This window comes from Pleurodeles waltl, chromosome 9 (genome assembly GCF_031143425.1).
Source record: "Pleurodeles waltl isolate 20211129_DDA chromosome 9, aPleWal1.hap1.20221129, whole genome shotgun sequence".
Lineage (NCBI taxonomy): Eukaryota > Metazoa > Chordata > Amphibia > Caudata > Salamandridae > Pleurodeles > Pleurodeles waltl.
Genome location: NC_090448.1, coordinates 259,859,515 through 259,873,232, shown reverse-complemented (window position 1 = coordinate 259,873,232; position 13,718 = coordinate 259,859,515). Strand labels below are relative to the sequence as shown.

The window sequence follows — 13,718 nt, the reverse complement described above, 5'->3', positions numbered from 1 at the left end:
ATTCACCTGCAGAACAGACTCAGATATGAACAAGCACCATTCGCAAAATTCATGGTTTGAAAGGAAAGATGCCTTATAGAGTGTGTCCAAGCAGACCCCATTCCTGAAAGCAAGGTAAGGAGAAAGCACCAGCCACAAGTCACAACACAGATAATGAAAACATTTCAAACTTTTACACTAATTTGTTTGGACAAAGTCTGCTTCCTCCCAGCAATCTCACACGTGCTACTGGATGAATTGCATGTTATTGAAATAATTACTTAATTGAAAAAGGAGCATGAACAGAATAAGCAGGTTCCTAAATTCATCACAGGGAGCATATCCCTTCAAGTCAAAAGGTACCTGCAACTTACCCCATCAAATCAGGAGTCACAAGTCTCTTAAGATTGGATTAGATGGCTTGTGTTCCCAAGGAATATTTGGCCAGACATAAAAGTGAACCATCTTAAGGAAAATTATAATAGTAATGATTGCTGTGCAACCATCAGAAGGAGGAAGATTCACATTAAAATATTTGAATGTGATATTTCATGTTATAGAAAGTAATTCTAGACTTACAAATATTCAAGGCTTGCTTAAAGTGAAATAATGGCTTATTGCTACAATGTCATCCCCTTTCCTCAATTGTGACTTGGAAATGGATACGCATGTCACTGAAAGTCTCAGTGATAATGACATTCTTTCCATGTTTCACATATAAAAGACACAAATACCTTCTATCCAAATGCCATGAGGGTGCAGACTATGCCACTAATGATACATTACTCACATACCATGAATATTACAACATGCATTTAAATCAAGTTTGAAAAACATGATTGCTCATAGCCAACACTGAGAACTATGGGGTAGATGTGTTTCTAACCCCCGTAACGCATTCTTAATTTAACTTTCCAGACCATCTAAGGATTTTAAAACTTCAGCTGCCTGAATTACTGTACTGGACATCAGGAAATGACCGTACATCTGCCGGCGGAAGTCATCATGGTGGAAGGCAGATAGTACTGCGGTGGATATTGCCATTAGAACACATAGCTGCCTTTAGTGGTCTTGGGCTAATGGCGATGACCGCCAGCAGTGACGGTCTCTTACGTGGTGGACGTGACCGCCATTTCATACTTCATCTCTTACTTGACTCCTGATACTGTTCTAGCAAGACCTTCATGACTTGAGCTGCTGTGTACTGCCTCTGGTAACAATGATGTCACATCCTACATGTGATAGGACACCTGCCTTCTTACACGAGGAGCTGAAGAAGCTGGTGGAGGAGGTCCTATCCCTGTACAAACAGCTCTATGGTGCCCCAGAGGAGCAGGTAAGTGCACCATCTGCATAAATATTTAATTACCTCAACTATACTTTGTTTTAGTAAGCAAAGGCTAATGGGAAATGTTTCAGATTGTGTCCTTAAATTCTATGCGGTGCCAAAGTTAGGATAGAATGGGATGAGTTCCTGGTCATGTGCTTTTGTTTGGTGACAGATTTTGAGTCCTGAGACATTGTGGAGAGTATTTGATGTATGTTCCCTGACCCATTTTGTGACTGTTGCAGAAGGAGTTGGTATACCAGACTCCTCCTGAAATACCATATTTTGAAATGTGTTTGCTGTCTGGTCATATGTGACAACATGATAGCTGTTGTGGAGATGCATGTTTCCACCTCACATCTGGCTTGACTGCATATGCTCATCTATCAGTGGAGGGGATGGTAAGACAGTCTTTGTTTGGCTTGTTGTACTAACTACTTAGTGACCCTGCTTGTTTTAGCATGGTACATGTGGACATGACATACTTTTTTTTATCTATGTCATCCATGCAGGTCAACGTCCATCAGAAGAAGGGGATCTGGCATGCCATTGCAAAGAAGTGGATCCTTGGGGTCTAAAGCCGGCGGAGCGCCCACTGTTGGAAGCGGAGGGAGGATCTGAGATGCTGGGCCTGGAAGACAGCAGAGGCCCAGTTGGGGATGTCCTCCCAATGAGGATGGGGTGCCTGTCTGACCATGACCCCCCAATGGCCCACATTTTGGCAGTGGCCTACCCTGATTTTGATGGGTGTTTGAAGGCAGCACAGCAGCCACAATGTGGTAAGTGAAGTGTCACAGATCTCCTGTGTACACATTAATCCACCTTATCTATCTACAGCACACAGGTGTGCACATACAAATGTATTTAGAGGCATGTTACTCAACTACGTTGTCCCCTCAGTACCATTGCATATAATGGTGCACATATGACAATAGTAGCCTATTCAGTTACATTCTGGACAGATGTGTATCAACATCATGTATCAATTGAAAAGCCGAGTAATGTATCAACATTGGAAATAGTACCCCAGTACTAACTCTGTCTGCCAACCCCCATTGTATCACCACCCTCCCTGTAGCTCCCTACATAGTTGGGCGTGCCCGCCCATCCAATAAGGTGGGCATTCTTTTGCCACAGGCACCTCTGCCCCAGCCCCTGTTAGCCCTGCTGTCCTCAGTGAGGAGTATATTGACCTCCTGAGGTCGATCTCTGTTGGTCAATTGACCATTGTGAATGCCATCCAGGGACTAGCAACTCAAATCCAACAGAGCAATGCATTCTTGGAGAGCACTCACAATGTACCGCCTGGCCTACGGAGATAATTTCAGGCTCTGGCCTCCACACTGACAGCATCCAGTCACCCCTTGTCTACTGTCCCCCTCCACCTTCCTCTTCCCAGCCCATATCCCCCTTCCGAGACCCAGCCAAAGCACACAAACCAACAGGCATGCATCCACCTCAACATCCAACGGTAGCACAGACAAACATAAGCACTACTACACCCACCACAGGCACGCACACAGACAACGTCCACTTGCAGACACAGCAACAGTCAGAATCTTCCTTGATACCCCCACCACCCACAGCATCACAGCCACAACACCTGACACACCTGCAGACACCACACCAACCCTCACTGATCCAGCCACCACACCTATCCTACTTGCAGACAGCACCCCAGCAGACCCTCAGCCATCCATCCCAGTCACCACACCTGTAGACACCACAACCACTGACACACCTACATGCAGCACATCCACTATACCTGCTGTCACCACCCCAACAGACAGCCACCCACCCAACATGGCTATACAAGCTATGAATGCAAACTGGGGCAGTTTCCTTGCAAGATCACTCTGCGAGATGAGTGCTTGCTGCAAACCTTTGTTGTGTCCTGCACGATATGTATTGGAATCCTAACTCTGCCTTTCATGGATCTGATGTTGGTGAATCGAATTTTATAAAATGTGACAGCAGGATAATTTACTTAACCTAGTTTGAAATAGCCAATACTGTGTTATAAAGCATTACATACAAGACATTATTTGTATATATTTTTTACTTATTTCAATGTATGGCAAATGTTTACTGAGCAGGGACGGGATTGAGGAAAGAAATTTGGAAAATGAGGCAAACTCATCTATGAAAACAATTGAAAAACCTGAATTTGTATCATTATTATTCTTGCAGAAAGTAATGAAAATGTTTTTATGAAAATGCTCAATCACTATAACACATCCGATTAAATTGACTTTTAAATTGTTTGAGTGGTATTATATTTAAGTTCTGAATACCTGTACATTTTATCAGCCTTTCAGACATAAATATTTGGTACTTGTTAAAACGTGTATCTTTTATCAATATAAACCTCCATTACATTTTCTTCGTATGTTGACTAATTTTGTTGTGTTATTCTTTGGGATAATTTTTAAAAAATGCTTTATGCTGGCACAAGACTGTTGATTTTTATCCTTTATAAATGCGTCCGTTTATCTTATTTTCTTTCTAAGGATATATGCTGATCATTTTTCACCCAAAGTTGTTGAGCTAAGAAGATTAATTTTTATTTTTGTATTTTACATAAATATGTATTTTTTTTTTATTCGTGTTTTATACACACTTCTTGCATATTTTGCATTTGTGAATTTGTAACGCCCTTTATTGTGCTCTGGTTCTATTGTTCATATGGAAGATGATACATTAGTAAGTAGGAAATTTTAGTCAGTTGTTGTTTATAATTATTTGAAGTGGTCATCGATTTTTAATGCATTGAATTTTCTCTGCTCTTTTGTGACTAAGGGGGTCATTACGAGATTCCGCCCACCAAGCGGTAACTACTGTGCGGCCGCCAATGCGGCCGCACTCCCGCGGACCCCATTACGACATCCCCGCTGGGCCGGCGGGCGCAAACCTAAATTGCGCCCGCCGGCCCAGCGGGGATGAGGCCGCAACATAGGAGCCGGCTCCTAATGGAGCCGGCGGTGTTGCGGCCGTGCGACGGGTGCAGTAGCACCCGTCGCGCTTTTCAATGTCTGCTATGCAGACAGTCAAAAGCTGGCCGGGAACCTGTTAGGGGGCCCCAGGACACCCCTTACCGCCAGCCTCTTCCTGGCGGTGCAAACTGCCAGAAATAGTCTGGCGGAAGGGGAGTCATAATCCCCAGGGCAGCGCTGCTTGCAGCGCTGCCCTGGCTGATTATCACCACCGGGGCTGCCACCGCGGTCGTAATAAGGGTCTCCGTACCGCCAGCCTGTTGGCGGTACGGACGCCACATTACCCCTGGCGGTCTTTGACCGCCAGGGTCGTAATGACCCCCTATATCTGTATAATCAAATAAAGATATGCAATGAATGAACAAACCAATCAGTCAACAAGTGCTTAATATTATAAAACCACATATTTCTAATAGTTAGCATTGTTTATTTTTTAAACTGCAGAGATTTGACAAAAGATAAAGCCACATTTACACATGAAAAGTATTTCTTGAATTACATTACAACATTTCTCATAATTTCGCAGTCACTTGTGCTGTAGAATAAAAGGTAAAATAGTCACCTGAGATTTCTGTTATAAAAAGTGCGTAGATGAGAAAGAGGTGACCATATTTGTTAAAGCCTCAATCAAAATATTGTGCGTTATGATTGATAAAAAAATAGGAGTGGCATTCGTTGTTTAGAAAGGCACAAGTTTAAGCACAATCTTAATGACTGATTAATCCATGATCAATATGATTATCCTCAAGCAAAAGTGTGCAGTTTCTGTAGTCATTTTTGTTACGGAAATCACTCGAGACATGTCCAGGCAAAGAAGAAACTGGCAGACATACCCATGGCCGAAACACGTGTAAACTATGCTTTTAGCACGCCATGTTCAGTTCTGTGCCATTTGAAGCAAACATGCATTTGACTCCAAAGAGAGATTGCAACTGGTGCGAAAGCACCAGCCAAAGTTTCTTGGTGTAATTACTGCAAGGAAACATAGAAACTTTGTACGTCTTGCAGCTAGGAAATATATGGAAACGATTTCATGAGTCGCTGTGAAGTATAGAAAATATTTCATGGACCCCAGTGAAATATAGTTTACTTCATCATAATGACATCCCCAAACCACTGTACCCAACGTTGTTGTTGTCCATTGTTAAATCAACATTCTATCTGTGCAAGGTCAAATAAACCTCAGTATAATTTCAAGCACTGCCCACTGCTAGCTGCAACTTACATAAAAAGACATCAACACTCTCTTTCTTCTAAAAACAGAAAGGACCATACCCGTTTTGCCAATTACACATCCTCTGGAGATATTAACAATGCAATTATTGATAGGTTCATATTAAGAATTTATCATATTTTTATTTTCGAACAACACATTCGAACCCTGTTTGTTATTATTGATAACTTACACTCATATTGTCCTGGGGTGCCAACATCTGATTATCTTTATCTTTTCGAAAACGCGTTTGCCCAGTCATATCTTGCCTGATTCTGTGGTGTGATCCATAACTCAGTTTCGGGAATCTAACAGTGTTAGGTTGAAAAGTTATTCAGGGCTATGCTCGGAGATCTCGTTATTGTGAAGCGAACGAAGAAAGTCATATTGTCTATCTTTTATGGTGTAATTGTTTAAATAATTTTGGAGGATTGTGGAGTTGAAATATTTCTATTAACATTTGTAAAAAAAAATCCTGTTGATGTTCTCGGATCTCTGAATCCGAATGTTCTTTATCTGGAATAGCCCCACAATTATCCATGCTTGGCATGATATAGTTTGCAATATATGTTTTAAGTGGTTTAACATAAACATAAACGCATTTTAAACTGAAAAGAGAACCTACCAATATAGATTTATGTTGTCTATTTTGTTCAGCATTCTGTAGAGAGAACATTTTCTTTGGCTTCAAGATTAAAGGTTGAAAGTTCATCTCAGACACTGCATTGCAGCCTAAATCTGCCTGTATATAAAATGTCTTCAGTGATGTAGAGTGTGAACATTGGAATGACAGGTTGTGTTGCACAGTAGCAAGGCAAATCTATATTTAACCTTATCTAGCTTTCACGCAAATTTTATCATGTCAAAGGATTGCCTCAGTCCCAGCAGGTTAACTCTTTGCTGAAACATTCTTTAAAAGTCACCTCAGCAGGGTGTAGTGTATACTATTTAGTTTTAATGGGAATCAGGACTTTAGCTTAGCTTTCTGGCTTGCATGCAGGTCTGTGCCCCCATCACCCAGTGACTTTTAACCTACTTAGCTTCCTCTGCCTTAGCCTATTTATTTAATTATTTCTTTCAAAATGGCTGCTATGTTTAAAATTAGTGAAATGTTTTAATTTTATGTTATCAGTGCCATTCTGTGAAGGCGTCACTATCAGTGTCAAAGTAAAGTGAAATATGTTGGTATTCACATCATGTCCCTTTCCCACTTCGTGTGACAGGAACATAATGTACTTTTGGAAGGAATCGTTCATATTATTGCTGCCTCAAGCGTGCCTCCTTATATATTGTTTGGTAACATACCTGCGTCAAGAGTCCTACAATATCTGTATAAATACATCACATGCAGACAAGGTTATCAGAGGGCTTCCTGCCAGATGCAATAGACGCCATCTATGCTTCATGTCACCCTAATGCAGACCCAGCCTTCGTGTCAACATCAAGTCTGATTTTGTGACCTCATTCCAAGGTAACACGGGCTGGAGGACGCTCCTCATTGACCTGGTACTGGCAGATTAAGTTTAGCACACCTAGCTCTCATTAGGTTAGAGATTAGGTTCTTCATGCTAGGGTTTTAGGGATTTTTTCACTTCATGATTATTGCAAGATGGTGGGGGTCTTTGTATCCACAACTCTCATCATTACAATTTTGCTTTTTGCATAATTAATTATCCCAATCATTACAGCTCATGCATTTTACAGTAGATTGCAGTCTTTTGTGTGATTGAGACTTATTGGTAATGTAAGAAAAGGATAACTTCAGTTCCACCACGACTCCCCTGAGATGTTGCATTCTAGGCTCCATTCGTAAAAGCTGCCAGAAATCACCTTTTACTGTTGGGTTTTTGGTGAGGTACTGCTTGTGAGCCAGGAGGGGTTGGTCGACAGTTGCAAAGTGTTGTAGGATTGGCTTAGCCGCCTACAAACAAAAGTGCTGTCATCCCTAAACCAGCAGTCTCCCCTAGGAGTGCGAGTCCAACTACGGCAAGGGTCCATGTGAAGCCACCTTCTACCTGCTGAATTGGAAACTCATAAGTGCTGCATGCCGAGTGCATGTTCGCATTAAACAGAAAGTTAATCTTTCTTTGTTTCTGATCTAGATTACAGCCCATCAGAGAGATCTATGTAACCTGTATTGTTAACATTAAAATAATGTTTTACATCTTCTTCCAAGGTCACCTTCCTAAACTCACATCTCCTATATTACACAACATGCAAAAATTGAGATAAAAACACACTTTCCTGTAAGATTTTGATATTAGTCATGGATGTTGTGAAATATAGGCCTCATTTGAAAACTGTACTTTTTAAGGAAAATCACTCACATTAAACTGATGTTTAAAAGCACAATTAGCTCTATTTATGCTACTAGGTACCCACACATGGATACCTGTAAGAAAATGCCTCTTTTTGCATGATCACCCCATATTTTGGACTGCTGCTGATAATTAAAAAATAATTTTGTGAGTCTTTGCACTAAGACTCAGGCCCTCATTACAACATTGGCGGTAAAAGCCGCTTACGCCGTGCAGAAGACCGCCAACACACCGCCGCGGCAGCGGAATTCCGCCACGGTCATTATGACCCACTGCTCGGAATCTGCCAAAATTCAGACACCCACAGAAGTCCGCCACACCAAAGGTCAGTGATAAACTGGCGAAAACAAAACCTCCACCGTCACGCCAACAGAAATACACCCACAGTATCACGACAAATGAATCTACACTCAAAATACACACACATCTCCAAAACACAGCCACATTGGACAATTCGAAATACACACACCTGATACACATACACACACCACTCCCACACACTCAATACAATATCAAACACACACCCACATCACCCACAAACCCTTACGACCAAAAATCACGAACGAAAGCCAGAGAGAGACACCACCATCAACAACACTAGCATTCACAGGCACACAACACCATCACCCACATAGCTTCCACGCACCTCACACTACACACCACTACATATCAGCACACTTATCACCCCACACACCACCCCACACATCACCTACACCACCCCATGGCACGGCAAAGACGCCCCAGGTTCTCGGAGAAGGAGCTCAGGGTCATGGTGGAGGAAATCTTTCGGGTAGAGCCACTGCTATTTGGATCACAGGTGCAGCACACCTCAATTGCAAGGAAGATGGAGCTATGGTGAAGAATAGTGGACAGGTTCAATGCAGTGGGACAGCACCCAAGAAATCGGGAGGCCATCAGGAAGAAGTGGAACGATCCATGGGGGAAGTTGCGTTCCGTGGTCTCCAGATACTACCTTGCGGTTCAGCGGACTGGCGGCGGACCCCCACCTCCTACCCCACAACTAATAACATGGGAGGAGCAGGTCTTGGTGATTCTGCATCCTGAGGGCCTCGCAGGTGTAGGTGGAGGAATGGACTCTGGTAAGTCAAATCTTAACTATTACGTCCTCCACCCTACCAGCATGCCATCACATACCCCCACCTTCACCCCCATCACTCCTACTCCTCACAAATGTCCCACTATCACAACCCACCCATCCCAACACCAAGCCCTGCATGCAACAACAAAGCATGGACACCCATCACTAAAGCATGTCCACTGCACATACCCATACAACCCCCTAAACCATCATCACACAAGGTCCCACACAGGAATGCTAGCACTGGGGTACATGGTCACCTACCCATTGCACACCTTGACACACACAGATGCAATAATCATGCTTTTATACCCCTGCAGGACCCCTACCCAACGTCACCTGACAGGAGGGTCCACACATGTCCACACCTCCAACAGAAGAGGCCCACAGTGATGACAGTACCTCTGTCCAACTGTATCTAGATGACCAGACCGGCCCATCGGGGACCTCAGGACAGTCACAGGCCACTACAGAGCTTCCCCCCTCTGGAAACACCAGCACAGCACCCACCCAGCGGGCCGATACCTCCGTACCAAGGACACGTCAATCATCAGTGTGTCCACCATTACAGGGAACCCAGGCTAACCCACCAACCCAACAACAACAGCGACCTGGGGGCAGTGGTAGTGGGCATACGGTCCAGGGGACGGAGGCCCAGGAACACAGGGGAACTGGGAGGGCTGCTATGCGACAGGGGGCGGACAGGCCCAGGGAACCCACTCTCCACGAGGCCCTCTCCTCCATCAGCAGAGCCTACCACCATTCCCAGGAGACGATGGCAACGGTACTGGCCAAGTTTCAGGAGACCCTGCGGCTGCAGGAGGAACAGTATTTGGGCTTCAGGGAGGAACTCAGAACCATCAATTCCACCCTGGGCACGATCATAGGGGTGCTGAAGGAAGTACTCAACACCAGGAGGGACACTGTGGCACTACAAAGGGCCCCTGACACTAGCCTGGACGATGAACTGCCCACCACCTCCGCCGGCACTAGTGGACAGGAGGCACCACCACAGGACCACCACACCAGCATCCCACCTCCTGCAGTGGGAGAACCAGGACAAAGACAGAGAACAATGCCAAGACCCCCGCCAAGAAATTAGACCACCCTGATTGTCATCCTACTGTCCCACTTTGTCACCCTGTACATCCTTTAACTGCCCCAGCTCCACATCCTATGCCCATTTGGGCAATGCACCTGTGAGACTAATAGACTGGACTCTGCCATGGACATTCCTACGCCATCACCCCTCACCATTTGACAACCCCCTGCAATATTGAGCACTTAAATAAACACCCTTAAAACACAAAACAATCTGGAGTCTGTCTGTGATTTCGGAATACTGTATTGGCAATAACTGTAGCAAAAAGGTTTTTCATTGGTAATGTCAACATACCTATGTCACACAGCTCTAGTCCATGAGGAATCAAAGCAGATGTCACACAGTGGGACCCACATCTGTGAAATCGTAAGGGAAAGTGACAACTCAGTGACCATACACTGGGTGAAAACGACAGACAGTAGAGAGGTAGTACTGTTAAAGTACATGTAGTAGGCAAGTTTGTATTCTTACCTGTGTCTCACTGGAAATATTGCTGGATCACTGAGTCCCTGTTGTCCATGGATTCTTCCTCTGCTTCCTCGTCTTCACTGTCCACAGGCTCCGCAGCTGCAACAACACCGCCATCTGGACCATCCTCCTGCAGAAAAGGCATCTGTCGTCGCAAAGCAAAGTTGTGAAGCATACAGCAGGCCACGATGATCTGGCACACCTTCTTTGGTGAGTAGAATAGGGAACCACCTGTCATATGGAGGCACCTAAACCTGACCTTCAGGAGGCCGAAGGTCCGCTCGATCACCCTCCTAGTTCACCCATGGGCCTCATTGTAGCTTTCCTCTGCCCTTGTCCTGGGATTCCTCACTGGGGTCAGTAGCCATGACAGGTTGGGGTAACCAGAGTCACCTGCAAATGCGAGGGGTCACTGTTAGACACACACTAACCTGGAGGGATATCCCCAGACCCAGACAGCCAGACAGCCATTCCCACTGACTAGCTTCCTTGTGCTCACCTAATAGCCACACACAGTGCCTCTGGAGTTGACCCATCACATAAGGGATGCTGCTATTCCGCAGGATGTAAGCGTCATGCACTGAGCCAGGGAACATGGCATTCACATGGGAGATGTACTGGTCTGCCAAACAAACCATCTGTACATTCATCGAATGATAACTCTTCCGGTTTCTGTACACCTGTTCACTCCTGTGTGGGGGTACCAAAGCCACATGTGTCCCATCAATGGCACCTATGATGTTGGGGATATGTCCCAGGGCAGAGAAATCACCTTTCACTGTAGGCAAATCCTCCACTTGAGGGAAAACGATGTAGGTCCGCATGTGTTTCAGCAGGGCAAACAACACTCTGGACAACACGTTGGAAAACATAGGCTGGGACATCCCTGATGCTATGGCCACTGTTGTTTGAAATGACCCACTTGCAAGGAAATGGAGTACTGACAGCACCTGCACTTGAGGGGGGATTACTGTGGGATGGTGGATAGCTGACATCAGGTCTGGCTCCAACTGGGGACACAGTTCCTGGATTGTGGCACGGTCAAGCCTGTATGTGATTATCACATGTCTTTCCTCCATTGGCGACAGGTCCACAAACGGTCGGTACACCTTAGGATGCCGCCATCTCCTCACATGTCCCAGCGGACGGTGCCTATGAAGGACAACAGCGAGCACCGAGTGAAACAACTCAGAGGTACTTACCCACAGCTTACACAGAACACCATTCATAATCAAAAAGTGGCCTGTATGTGTGTTGAGTCTAGGCCTAGGTATGTGTGACGCAGTTGAAAATGTAGCCGTGTGGGCCCCTGAAATGGCGGCTTCCTGACCTGTAAAGTGGGACAATGGGATGTGAGGTAACTGCGCTGGCGTTGTACACCATCGCGCTAGGCGGCCAAAGACCGCGGCGCAATGCTGCATTGGTTAACATTGGACCCTATGGGTCCCAGGAGCCAATGACGATGTACGCCGGCGGTGACGGTACGCACCGCCGCAGACGTGACCGCCATTTTCTATCTATTCATTCACTCGATACCTGATCTTCTACAGGATAGGACCTACACTGCAAGTGCTGCTGTGACCTCGGACTGGAAGAGACAATGGCTCGAGTGTCTGGGTAAAGGGCCCCTTCCTTCACATCGGAGGAGTTGGAGAAACTCGTGGATGGGGTCCTCCCCCAGTAAACACTACCCTACGGTCCTCCAGACCAACAGGTAAGTACAATGAGAGCATGATGTATGGGCTATGCCTGTGTGGAGAGGGGTGGATGTAAGAAGGAAGGGGGAGAGTGCGGTGTGCATGAAACAACGGTGAGTGAATGTGCCACATGGCAAGGGTAGGGATGGGGGCTAATCACTTTGACGGTGCAGTTGGTAATAACTTTCTCTTCCCCCTGTTCAAATCATGTAGGTCAGCGCCCACCACAAAAAATATATTTGGCGTGCCATCGCCAAGGACGTCCGGACCCTGGGGGTCTACCACAGACGGAGCACCCACTGCCAGAAAAGATGGGAGAACAATCGCCGCTGGAGCAAGAAGACAGCGGAGGCTCAGCTGGGGATGGCCTCCCAACGTGGGAGGGGTGCCCGTCGCTCCATGACCCCCCTGATGTTCAGGATCCTGGCGGTGGCGTACCCGGAGTTGGATGGGCGCTTGAGGGCATCACAGCAGCCACAAGGGGGTGAGTACACTCGCATTCTGCTGACTTTGAGCTCAGTGGAGGGGTCTGGGTGGGGGAGTTGGGCTGTGGGTTTCCCTAGGCCAGGGTGAGTTTAGTAGGCAAGGTCCCTTCATAAGGCAGGCCATGTGGCACCCCAGCCCACCTCTGTGGAGTGCCAAGTACACCTAGTCATGCCCATGTGTCATCTTATGTGTGCAGATGTCATCCATAGCCTTGTCGGCCATTACCCAGGAATTGAACAGTGGAGCCCAAGAGCGCGGCGTAGTGCAGGGGGCTTCTGTATCTGTCGTGGCCTCCAAACGGTAGCAGTAATGCATGCACTCAACATGTGGGACAGAGGGCGAGGGGAGCTCCACAGCGGGGACAGGAGCTGAGACCAGTGACATGGACTCGTCCTCTGATGTGAGCTCCCTTGTGGTGGCTGCAACATCTGTGCCCCCCATCTACAGGTACAGCCGCCAACCCCCCTTTCAGCAACGCCCTCCCAGCAGCCCCTCAGCCATCGTCCTGTGCCCGTTCACCCAGGAGGGTGGGCATCACCTTCGCCCCAGGCACCTCATGCCCTGCCCCAGTCACCCCTGCTGCCCTCAGTGATGAGGCCATTGACCTCCTCAGGTCCCTCACTGTTGGGCAGTCTACCATTTTGAATGCCATCCAGGGTGTAGAAAGGCAGTTGCAACAAACCAATGCATTCCTGGAGGGCATTCATTCTGGTCGGGCGGCCCTTCAGCGAGCTTTTCAGACTCTGGCATCAGCACTGATGGCAGCCGTTGTCCCTGTGTCTAGCCTCCCCCCTCCAACTTCCTCCACCCCGACCCAATCCCATGTACCTCAGCCTATCCCAAGCACACCTACAGACTAGCATGCACACACCTCAACACACAAGGGAAGCTCTGGCAAACATAAGCACCACACATCCCACGGGCACTCACGCAAGCATCACACACATGCAGACATAGCAACATCCACTGCCTCCACTGTGTCCCCCTCCTCCTCGTCTCACTCCTCCCTCCCTGTCTTGAATACACTCACACCTGC

At 46.5% G+C, this 13,718-nt stretch overlaps 1 protein-coding gene across 1 annotated transcript in view; it reads left to right on the top strand.

The window, feature by feature from the left end:
- Positions 1-13,718, top strand: part of SLC6A11 (solute carrier family 6 member 11) — a 968,432-nt gene that overhangs the window by 526,193 nt on the left and 428,521 nt on the right. The gene's annotated exons all lie outside the window — the stretch shown is intronic.